This window comes from Canis lupus, chromosome 23, assembly GCF_003254725.2.
Source record: "Canis lupus dingo isolate Sandy chromosome 23, ASM325472v2, whole genome shotgun sequence".
In the NCBI taxonomy this organism is placed as follows: Eukaryota; Metazoa; Chordata; class Mammalia; order Carnivora; family Canidae; genus Canis; species Canis lupus.
The window spans coordinates 2,990,548-3,002,711 of NC_064265.1; the positions used below are offsets into that span (position 1 = coordinate 2,990,548).

At 37.6% G+C, this 12,164-nt stretch overlaps 1 protein-coding gene across 5 annotated transcripts in view; it reads right to left on the minus strand.

The window, feature by feature from the left end:
- The window catches only part of SNRK (SNF related kinase), a 58,185-nt gene that overhangs the window by 15,554 nt on the left and 30,467 nt on the right, over positions 1-12,164 (minus strand). The gene's annotated exons all lie outside the window — the stretch shown is intronic.

A 12,164-nucleotide genomic window follows, 5' to 3' on the forward strand; every position in this document is an offset into this window, starting at 1 on the left:
CAGAGGACAGAACTAGGTCTGAAGGTGTAAGTAACAAGGAGACACACTTTGGTTTAAAAACAGCAGAAGCTCGTTAATAAAACACTGGAAGAGACAGTAGGTTTTGTATTTCAGCAAAGGCGAGGCTGTCTAATATTCTGCACAAGACATTCCTGTAGTGATTGTAAGACTGGACTAGTTGACATCTGAGGACACTCTCAACCTTCCTAACTCCTAGGAGTGAGACTAACTCCTACAAGATCAAATAACGCCCATTAGACAAAAATCTCACCAATCAGTTGGGACAATGATGCTTTTTCAAATGAAAAAAGGATGAATTCATTTAGGAAGGGTACCACAAATCATTCATTCATCCCAGAAACTAAAGTATAGGCATGATTACATAAGCATTAATACAATAAGAGATGAATTCAAGAAGCTTTCGACCACAAAAAGAAGAGAATGCAAACCACAAGGACTTTGACACATCTGTTAATACTCAGCTGCTGTTTCCATTTAAGCTTAAACACCCAAATAATGTAGGATCCATATTATTTTCCAGCAGAATTACAACCTGTCAATAAAATATCCTCTTTGGTCCAAACTAAACAAATAGAGCAAGAAGGGCAGAAACCCAACAGTTATACACACTGATTTTTTTTTTGTATGTACAATAAATTTTACTAAGGATGCTTCAATGAAAATTAGTGAAGCAGATGGAAAAATCTATTAAACTTAAACACTACATATGTAAGCATGAAAGGGACTTAAAGATCATTCAGTCCAAACCCCTGGCTCTTCAGTGTCTCCAGGAGGTCTGCCTAGCATTGCTTGTTGGCTGCATACATTATGTGACCTAGAGCCCCAGGACAGCAAGCTGGCTCAGGACTCCACTCTACTCACTGACCCACGTTTCTTTACCTTGATCTTGGAATGCAGATGGCCATCCCCATACAAAGTCAAACAATCTGAGTAATGGTGGCTAGCTGCATCTACTATTTAAATATCCAGTGGGTGGGGATCCCTAGGTGGCTCAGCGGTTTAGCGCCTGCCTTCGGCCCAGGGTGTGATCCTGGAATCCCGGGATTGAGTCCCACATTGGGCTCCCTGCATGGAGCCTCTCTCTGCTCTGTGCCTCTGCCTCTGTGTGTGTGTGTGTGTGTGTGTGTGTGTCTGTCATGAATGAATGAATGAATGAATGAATGAATGAATAAATAAATAAATAATAAAAATCTTTTAAAAAAATATCCAGTGAGAAGAATTTATAACACAAATACTAGTTGTAACTTGTTGGGAATTTCAACGGAAATCTATATAGTTGTTTAACTTAAACCCTCTTTGAACAACCTGAACCTATTATTGGTCACCCGCCCCAACTTGCAAGCCACTACTATGAACAAGTGACAATTATAATCATTCTCACTGTAATACATGTGTCCCTCATTTTACAAAGCAGTTATATTTTTAGAAATTCACTATAAAGTGAACTCATCTTTTCACTAATGTTCTTTATAGAAGGAAAACACACATTTTTATTTTTGGTTGATTTATATTATTTTGTGCTATTCTGATTATTTTTAGCTATCTCATCCCCGAAGAAGGGAAGATATTTTAAGTGGCTTGCAATAAAAACACATAAACATAAAAATCAGGGAAGTTAAAATAAAAACTGCCTTCTCTCTTCCATTGTTCAAATATTGACAATGTCTAAAGCTACTACTATAACCAAGTCCAACCATTAATACACATGTATTTGAGATACAATCAGTTCATATCTTTCCATACAAATCCTACAAAAAAATTTTTTTATAAAATGAATTTGGTTACATTATTTCTTCCACCATTTCATGGTTTAACTGGATAAGTCAGCCTGGTTATTTCAGTTTTTTCTTTATACTAAATTGGAGATGATATCTGGTACTGCAATTATACAAAGCTAATGTTCTAAAAGTGTAACAGATAACATAAACATCAACTAATAATTACCTCGAATTCTTATCTGGTTAAAGAAAACTTTCATTTTCTGTTAAATCCCAACCTCAAACAGCAACAAGGAAGTTCAATTATTTGGAAATGTTCTCTTCAGGATCATTTGCCCAAGCAAACTCACACACCACTTGTTAGGAAGTGGTGCATGGTTAGAAGAGTAAAAGGAGAAAAACAACATAAATATATATACTGTTTCTAGTCAGGGTTCAAATAATTTCCAAACACAGAAACGCTTAAAATTTGAGAAATTTAGAAATATGATTCTGTGCCTGATACTTTACATTGCTATGTGACATGATATGAAGCATCTAGAATAGAGAAGAGCAGCAGTGTGACTAAGGGAGCCATTTTAGAAAGGGCAAATGACCTCTCACTGAGACAACGCGACTATTCAAGGGGCTGCTTATTCCATTTATTTATTTTCCAGACTTAATTTCTCTTCTTATTCTACTTTTTAGTATTTGAATGATTTTACGTGTCCACCCTAAAGGCCAAAGGAAAGAGAAAAAAAAAATCATCAAAGTGGTATGACTTTAACCAAGTACTTAAATGTGTCCCCCATCATTAAATGGGAATAGTAACAGTAATGCATTGCCTCTTAATGCTGCTGAGGGCATTAAAGAGATGAAAGTCAAGTCCATGCTGGGTATTCGGGCCAGAGCCCAGCACACAGAAAGCATCCTAAGGAGGCTGCACTGTCCTGCCCTCATGCATCTGTGCCGGGTGGGCACTGTTTCTGAGCACTGCAGACCCAGAGATGAATGGGGACACACCTGCCTTTCCAGGGCTCTCAATTCACTGTGAGAGACAAGCAGCAGGTAAGCTCAAGAAGACACAAAGCCAACACAGACAAGAAAAACTAGTGGACGTGGGGGGAGAGGAACAGGAAAGGTCTCTCAGTAATGCAGCTACAAAAGATGACAATTCATGATCCGGGGTTCCCAGGACAAGACATCTGATATTACAGGACTAACAAAGGCATCAGGACAGATTATCTATCATATTCTCCTCAAACGAGGGAGGGAGTTGGTAGTTGTCTTAATAAAATTTTATTTTTGTGATTATTTTAAAATACCTTTTTCCATTAAAAAAAAAAAAAAACTTGCTTACAAAACTAAACACTCCCAAGGTACAGATCATACACTCAGCTTGGGATCCACCAAGTCTATAACTGGGGGTAGAGGATGGACAGGGTGAAAGTGAGAGAAAGAGCACAGAATAGGGACTTTACATTATTTCTATTTTTAAAAATGTTAATGGAATTGTCTACTCAAAGGTACACATGTTAACAAATATTAACCATCTGGAAAATCAAATTTTAATGTTGATACTCCTATCTATGCATATGTTTTCATTTCAGACCCAGCTATAGGTCCTTGGTTAATAAAACTGGAAAAAGAAAACACCACTTAATAAATGCAGTTCCTTTGGTTAAAAAAAACACTTCCAACTCATGGAATTGTGGGAAGGGGTGGAAAGATAATGAGGTCTTTGTTAGTAAAAAGACTGGAAGTTACTGGTCCCCTTCCTGGCAGCTCTCAAGTTAGCTGGAAATAAGATCACAAAAATAAGCACTGACATCTCCTTCACCAGCTAACATTCAGCAGGTCAACTTGTCATAATACAATTTAATTATGCCATTTCTAGGGTTGGAGGTGGAGTTTATACACAAAGGTCATTTTAGGCAGGCTGACAAAAGATCAAAAATGAAAACAAAACAATAAAAGAACATGCTAATGATTAATTTGAAAAAAAGCTACGCCAAATGGTGGGGCAGGGGTTAGGTGGAGGATGATATAATTGAGAGGTTTTCTTAAAAATCATTTCTGAAGTGAATTATCTAGAGAGCAAAAGTGCGAGCAGGGATTAGAAATAAAAATGGGAAGACCAAAAGAAAAGTTTCACGTGGAAACCTCTATTTCTTCCTTCTGGCTTTCTTTTATCAGTATAGCCATCAACCATAACAGAAGCTACCGAATGTTCTAAAATCACTACAGATGAAGCAGGGACCAGCACCTTTTACAACACCACTTAAAACAGGCAGGATTTATGCAATCACTTTTCAGTTCCAACTGTGGTTACTGGCCACTGACATATGACCCAAAACTAATGTAAAAGGCAATGCTTTCTTAGTGCTGTTACACAAACACATAGGTCTCAGGATATTTGTAACTCATATGGATATTCAGAAACCCTAGGTCTACTAATGTGAATTCCTCCCTACACAGTAAGAACTACTTATCTATATTCAACATCACCTAGAACTCTGATTACTGAAGATTCTTGTTCCCAACAAGATCAGTGGTTGGTTCTGAGGGACCAGACTAGAGACCATTCTCCAAGTGGTCTTCTGAACTAACAGGGTTAAGAGTGGGGCAGAAGAGGAATGAAACATTTGATTAAGTCCATGTTTTAGAGTACTTATTATTATTTCTGGTTTTACCAATACTCTGGTTAGAAGCAAAGGTTTATCAAAGTAATAACCATTTCTTCTCTTAAGAAGAAAGTTAGGGGGCAGCCCCAGTGGCTCAGCGGTTTAGCACCGCCTTCAGCCCAGGGCGTGATCCCGGAGACCCAGGATGGAGTCCCACATCGGGCTCCCTGCATGGAGCCTGCTTCTCCCTCTGCCTGTGTCTCTGCCTCTCTCTCCTTCTGTGTCTCTCATGAATAAATAAATGAAGAAGAAGAAAAGAAAGAAGAAGAAGAAAGAAGAAAGAAGAAGAGGAGGAAGAAGAAAGTTAGAATGCATGCCATCATTCATACCTACTTCAAAACACTTCTTTCCCACACCTGAATTCATCTAAATGCCCCCTGAGGGCTTCAAAAATCAATGCTGTCCACACTAAGTTTATCACCTTTTACCCAAATCTATTCATCTCATCTAGGTTCTAGTGTGGTCTTATGGCACCTCCACCTATCCAGTCAAAACCTGGGAGGCACCCAGACTCTGTACCACAGAGTCCTCTGACTTCCTTCTGGAAGTCAGGAAGATCCTGCCAACTCCTGCACATGCCCACAATCCTCCAAGGCTCCTCCTACCACTGACGCTCGACTCTCCCTGAGATCTGCCCAATTGCCCTCCAACCTGGCAACCGAGGCATCACCACAGTGAGCTGTAATTAGATGTTTTCCTCTATTACTCAGAGCTCCTGGAAAGCAGAACCCGTCCCCTACACCCTCAGAAATTTGCTGAATGTCAGAGTGAACCTGAAGCTGAAGAGAAAGGAGTACTTTGGCAAATACTGCTTGGGTCGGGCCCTGCAAAAGGCAGTTGCTCCTGCAGGAGCAGTCACTAGTTATTACTGTCTTTCAGATAAAAGCTAAGAGGGAAAGGAGCTGGAGTACCCGGAGTGGGGGGAGGTGAGGATCAGTGAAGAGAAGCTGCAGTTCGTTTCAGTTACGGGTTTGACGCCTTGTGCAAACTTGTTTTTTCAATTCAAAAGAAAACAGGAAAAAGTTCAAGAAGTCCAGAGGTTATCAATCATACACTGTGGGATTGCACATGGTCATAAATCCAAACCAGACAAGCAGCAGATACCCTTCCAACTCAGCATTCCTTCAGAAATTGCTTTACAAATCTGATTTTAGTGAACTTTATAGATGAAGAGCAAAAAAAATAGGCCAGGCTAAAATCATGTGATTTCCTTCAGTATGGCCTAATGAAAAGAGCAGGCCTGGGCTAAAGCATCAGAGAGACCTGGGATCAAATCCTACCTCGGCCATGTAATTAGTTATGTGTTCTTAGCCAAGTGATATCTGCCTTCTGTGCCTCAGTTTTCTCTTCTACAAAAGGTGGACACCCCCAGTCATCTGGTAATTTCTGAGAGGGTGTCTGGGGCAAAGAGCCCTACATGTATCACTACAGAATGTACAAGGATGGAGAAAATCCTTACCTCTAAGTATAGGAGACAGGTAGGGAAAAGCAAAAAGAATTTAATACTTTTTATTCCACCTACTTCTGTACTATTTAAATTATCTTACAAGAGCATTCATTTATTGCTTGTTTAAAAAGTAATTAAAATTAGGTGTGCTTAACAGAACATTATGAAGTGTACGTACTTCAGTGGGATAAGCAAAAACATCTTTAGAGCAATGTAAAGGTAATTTAACAAAACAAAACTAAACAAAAAAGCCTACTCATTGAGATAGTGATTCTCAACCTGTGGCCTGGGGACACTTGGTTCTGCAAGTTTTCCTTAATGAATTCATAGACCAATCCTTCCACAGCATAAATAGTTACAGTAGGAATTATTTTAGTTTGAATTTTAGCACAATTATCTTCTTTCAAGGACCAAAAAACCTCTCAAATAATATACACTGGGTCTTGTGAGGCCAGAGAAGGGGCCACATCAGTGCTGCTGCCATTTCACCCTCTACTTCCATGTGTGCTGGAGCATAGCACTCCCAAGGGTTCACAAGGGGAAGAGGACACCAAAGCCAGAGCCACCACAGTGCAACCCACCTCAGGGGCATTCCCAAATCTCCACCTAGCCAAAACAGTTCCTCAAGGCATTTCTAAATACCTGGGTGAGGCAGGAATTCGTTACAAATTCACAGCTTCCCAAAATTATACCTTTAAAAAAAATACCTTGTGAAGACTAAATACTTCCTTTTACACTAAGCTTATGGGAAAAAAATCTTTGGCTTTTGTCTAATTTCATCATAACACTAGCCACAAAGTCTAAACTGTTCATATTTTAGAAATACTTTTAAAATGTGGAAAACAGGGCCATGAGCATGGCAACACGCACACCTTCTTCTATAATAAATTTCAACATGGATGCTCTTCAGAAAGGGGAGCTGCTGCTGTGGATACACAGTGACTGCAGACTTAGTTTTCAGAAGTGATTTCACATGTCAACTTCTTTATTAACGAGATTATGAATGATGCAAATTTCACAAGTCTAACTTTGATCTAGAAAGTAGGAATGCTTAGATCTAGAATCAAATCTAAAAATGTCCAATTCTATTTGTCTAGTCAAACAATATAAACCATGCACACTAAAGAATTGTATGATTAGCATTTTATAAATGTGAAGTCTGCTTGATGCTTTATTCTAATAGGCAGTGGAATATGCTGATGTTTTCTTAAATTTATTCTAAGAACGCTGAGCCTTTTGCGTAAGGCTGAGGTATGCTAACATAAGAAAAATATAAAAGCCATTAAAATATCAGTTAATAAAAACCACCTGCATAGGGACGCTGGGTGGCTCAGTGGTTGAGCATCTGCCTTCGGCCCAGGCATGATCCTCGGATCCGGACTGAGTCCCTCATCGGGCTCCAGGCCCACATCAGGCTCCCCTTGGGAGTCTCTGCCTATGTCTCTGCCTCTCTGTCTCCCGTGAATAAATAAATTTTTTTTAAAAAATCACCTGCATATACCAACTCCCACCGGTTCTCTTTCAAAAGGCACACCATATTTAATGCATGTGGGGGATACAAAATCAAATGAAGTTTATCCTTTAACAGAACACGTTACCCTAGATTGCCCAAAATGTTTAAACTTGTCAAAAGACTTTAACTTTCTCATTGAGGACAAAGAGGAAAAACACTTTAAAATAGTGTATTTGCTGTAATAAGATTCAAAATTCAAACTAATTGGTTCTTGAAATGTTTGATTTTGGTTTGTTTTCCATGCATAACACCTAAACAGGCATGTGGCTGAAAGTGTATAAAACTTATTTTCCTACCTTAAAAAAAAAGTCAGCATGTTTTTTCTTCCTAGGAATTACAATAAACATACAATCCGGTTAGTTCCACATAGGATTATGACTATTCCTTCATATTAAAACTTTAGCTAGAAAGCTCTCTCAAATATAACCATGCATTTCCCAGTGTTTAACATTTATTTTTTTTCAGATTATGAAAAATACATGTTTAGGGGCAGAAGATTCTATCAGCAGCCTGTGGGAGTCCCTCGCACACTCATCAACACCACAGACATTCTTTAATATTAGCCTATTAGACAGGTAAAGATACGATAATTTGTTTTAATTTGTACTGTATTTTCTTTTATTATCCTGATTATTTTCCCCTCATATCCAGCCATTCTGAGGATGTAGTTCTCATTTGCATTCTCCCTATGACTAATGATGTGGAGCATCTATATGTGCTTATTTGCTATATTATGTCTTCTTTGGTGAATTATGTGTTCACATCCTTCATTCATTTTAATATTGGGTTGCCTTTTACTTTATTGAGTTTTGAGAGTTTTTTATATACAATCTCTAGCAATAAAGAAAAACAGCTTTATAAAATGGTCATATTGACTGCATTTACATTATTTCCTGAAAAACAGCTTCAAAAGCTTTTTTAAAAAAATACTGAAGTACAGCTGACATAGTGTTATATTAGTTTCAAGTGTACAACATAGCGATTTGACAATTCTACACATTATTCAGTGCTCATGATAAATGTCACCTTATGTTATTACAATATTACTTGTACTTTCCACTTCCATGACTTACTTAAATCTGTACCTCTTAATCCCCTTTATCTATTTTACCCCTCCCCCCACCCCCCAAACCCTCTGGCAACCATGCATTTGTTCTCTGTACTTAAGAATCTGATTTTTTAATTTTTGTTTTTTAGATTCCTTTGTAAGTGAAAACATATGGCATTTGACTCTGACTTACTTAGCATAATACCCTCTTGGTCCATCCATGTTGTTACAAATGGCAAGATCTCATCCTTTTCTATGGCTGAAGGGTACTCCACTGTGTGTGTGTGTTTGTACACACTATATTGCCTTTATCCATTCATCTATCAATGGTTGCTTAGGTTGCTTCCATACCTTCGCTATTGTAAATAATGCTGCAATAAACATAAGGGTGCATAAATCTTTTCAAATTACTATTTTTGTTTTCTTTGGGTAAATATCCAGTAGTGGAATTACTAGACTATACAGTATTTCTATTTTTAATTTTTTGAGAAACTACCATACTGTTTTCCACAGCAGTTGTACCAATAGTGCACAGGGGTTCCCTTTTCTCCACATCCTCACCAACACTTATTTCTTCTCTTTTTGATCTAGCCATTTTGATTGGTATGAAGTGATCTCCTACTATGGTTTCAATATACATTTCACTGATGATTAATGATGCTAAGCATCTTTCATGTGTCTGTTGGCCATCTGTATGCCTTCTTGGAGAAAATGTCTGTTCCTCTGCCCCATTTTTTAATTGGACTATTTGTGTTTTTTGGTGCTGAGTTATAGAAGTTCTTTATATATTTTGGATTTTAATCCCTTAGTGGATTTATCATTTGCATGTATCTTCTAACCTTTGGGAATTCTTTACATATTCTCTATCAGATATGTGATTTGCAAGTATTTTCTCCCTGCCGATGGCTTTACAGCATCTTTCAAGAAGCAGGAGCTGATTTTTACACAATCGAATTTATCATATTTTTCTTTTATAGATCATGCTTTTGATATATCTAAAATAGTTTTAAAAAATAAAGTAAAATAGCTTTGCCTAAGTCAAAGCTGCAAAGACCTTCTATATTTTCTTCGTTTTAGTTTTATATTTCACATTTAAGTCTATGATACACGTTGAGTTTAAGTCATGTAAGAAACAGATCAAGGTTCATTTTTTGCATACAGATATCTAATAGTTCCAGCAACACTGTTGAAAAAACTAAAACTACTTACTCTTTCGCCACTGAATTGCTTTAGTATTTCCTCTGAAAATCAGTTGACCATATATGTATGGATTTATTTATGGACTCTCTTCTATTCCACTGATCTATATGTATGCCTTTTCATTAATATCATAGTCTTAATTATTGTAGCTTTATACTAAGTCCTGAATACTCCATTTACTTTTAATGTTAGACTTTTCCATATTTATTGGTTTTTTATGTAATTTTTTAATGAACTTTTTCATTTGTCTTTAGATTTCCTCATTGATTTGTAAAAGCTCTTTCTACAGTAAGAATAGTAATCATCTATATTACAAATAATTTCCTTGGTTTCCATTATAATTTCTAAAAAATATGTGCACTATATCCATAAACTATTATCATACCTATCACCTTTTCCTTATGATTCCTGTTTAGAAAGGCCAAGATCTTATGAATATTACTGGGGGGGGGGGGTGCTTAATTCTTTATATACAAATCCCTAATTCACCTAGAATTTATGTTGACACATAACATAGATAGGGATATATCATGCCTTCTTCCTTAAATGTTTAATTATTTCCAGTATAATTTATTAATTCCTCCTCTGATGCTTTCTAATAACGAGGAAGTGAAAACTATTTAGAGCCTGTTTTCCCATATCACTTAAAATTACTAAAGAACCATGCTAACACAGTGCTGTCCTTGGGGGCACTGGTCCTTACTCTAAAGGGCTACAAAAGCAGACACTGAATGAATTTTCATAAATATGTGGCATCACTGTTTGCCAGGCACTGTGGTAGGCGCTGAGATGTAATCATAATGAGACCTTAGGGCTTGGCAATGAAGGGAAAACGTCCAGGAGAGATGGCACTACTAACCTTTGTGTCCCTTGCCACAATTCATCTCTGTTCCTTCATTTGCAGAGAAAGTAACAACCATCTGGCTTATAAAAAGATGGCTCCATCTTACCCTTCATCCAAGATACCCCTGTTAGAGCTGCTTCCATAACAAGTATGTACTTTGCCCTGCCTCCAAGAGCCCATAACCAGTCCACATGGCCTGGACTCCATGTGGTGAACAAACATCCATATTTGGCTTTTTCTCCTCCCTCCTCCTTTTATTGAGAAATAACTGACATACACCTGTATAACTTTAAGGTATACAGAATGATAATTTGGTTTATACATATTGTGAAATGATTACAACAAATTTAGTCAACAACCATTATCTCATATAGATACAATAAAAAGAAAAATTTCTCCTTATGATGAGAATTCTTAGGATCTGTTCTCTTAACTCTCCTATATACCATACAACAGCGTTAACTACTGTCATCATGCTGTTCATTACATTTCCCGTATTTATTTATCTTGTAACTGAAAGTTTCTATTTTTTTAATAAATTTATTTTTTATTGGTGTTCAATTTGTCAACATAACACCCAGTGCTCATCCCGTCAAGTGCCCCCCTCAGTACCCGCCACCCAGTCACCCCCACCTGCCCGCCCACCTCCCCTAGTTCGTTTCCCAGAGTTAGCAGTCTCTCATGTTCTGTCTCCCTTTCTGATATTTCCCACTTATTTTTTCTCCTTTCCCCTTAATTCCCTTTCACTATTTTTTATATTCCCCAAATGAATGAGAACATATAATATTTGCCCTTCTCCGATTAACTTATTTCACTCAGCATAATACCCTCCAGTTCCATCCACGTCGAAGCAAATGGTGGGTATTCGTCGTTTCTAATGGCTGAGGAATATTCCATTGTATACATAGACCACATCTTCTTTATCCATTCATCTTTCGATGGACACCAAGTCTCCTTCCACAGTTTGGCTATTGTGGACATTGCTGCTAGAAACATCGGGGTGCAGGTGTCCCGGCATTTCATTGCATCTGTATCTTTGGGGTAAATCCCCAGCAGTGCAATTGCTGGGTCGTAGGGTAGCTCTATTTTTAACTCTTTGAGGAACCTCCACACAGTTTTCCAGAGTGGCTGCACCAGTTCACATTCCCACCAACAGTGCAAAGTTTGTATTTTTTGAACACCTTACTCCAATTCCCCCTTCCCCCATCCCTCACCTCTGATAACCACAAATCTGACCTCTTTTTCTGACTATGCTGTTTGTTTTGGTTTGGTTTTAGACTCCACATATGAATAAGATCATACAATATTTATCTTTCTGCCTTATTCCACTTAGCATAATACCTTCATGGTCCATATTGTCACAAGTGGTAGGATTCCTAATTTTTATAGGTGAATAATATCCTATTGTTTGTGTGTGTGTGTGTGTGTGTGTGTATATGTATATATATACACACACACACACAACTTCTTCATTCATTTATCCACTGATGGACACTAACAGTTGTTTCAATGTTTCAATTTCTTGGCTACTGTAAATAATGCTGTTCTGAACATGGAGGTGTAGGTATCTTTTTGAATTAGTATTTTTCCTTTCATTGGATGTATTCCTAGTTTACATTCTAACTAACAGGGCACAGGGGTTCCCTTTTTCTCCATATCCACGCCAGCATTTGTGATAACAAATGTCTTTTTGATGATGGCCTTTCTAAC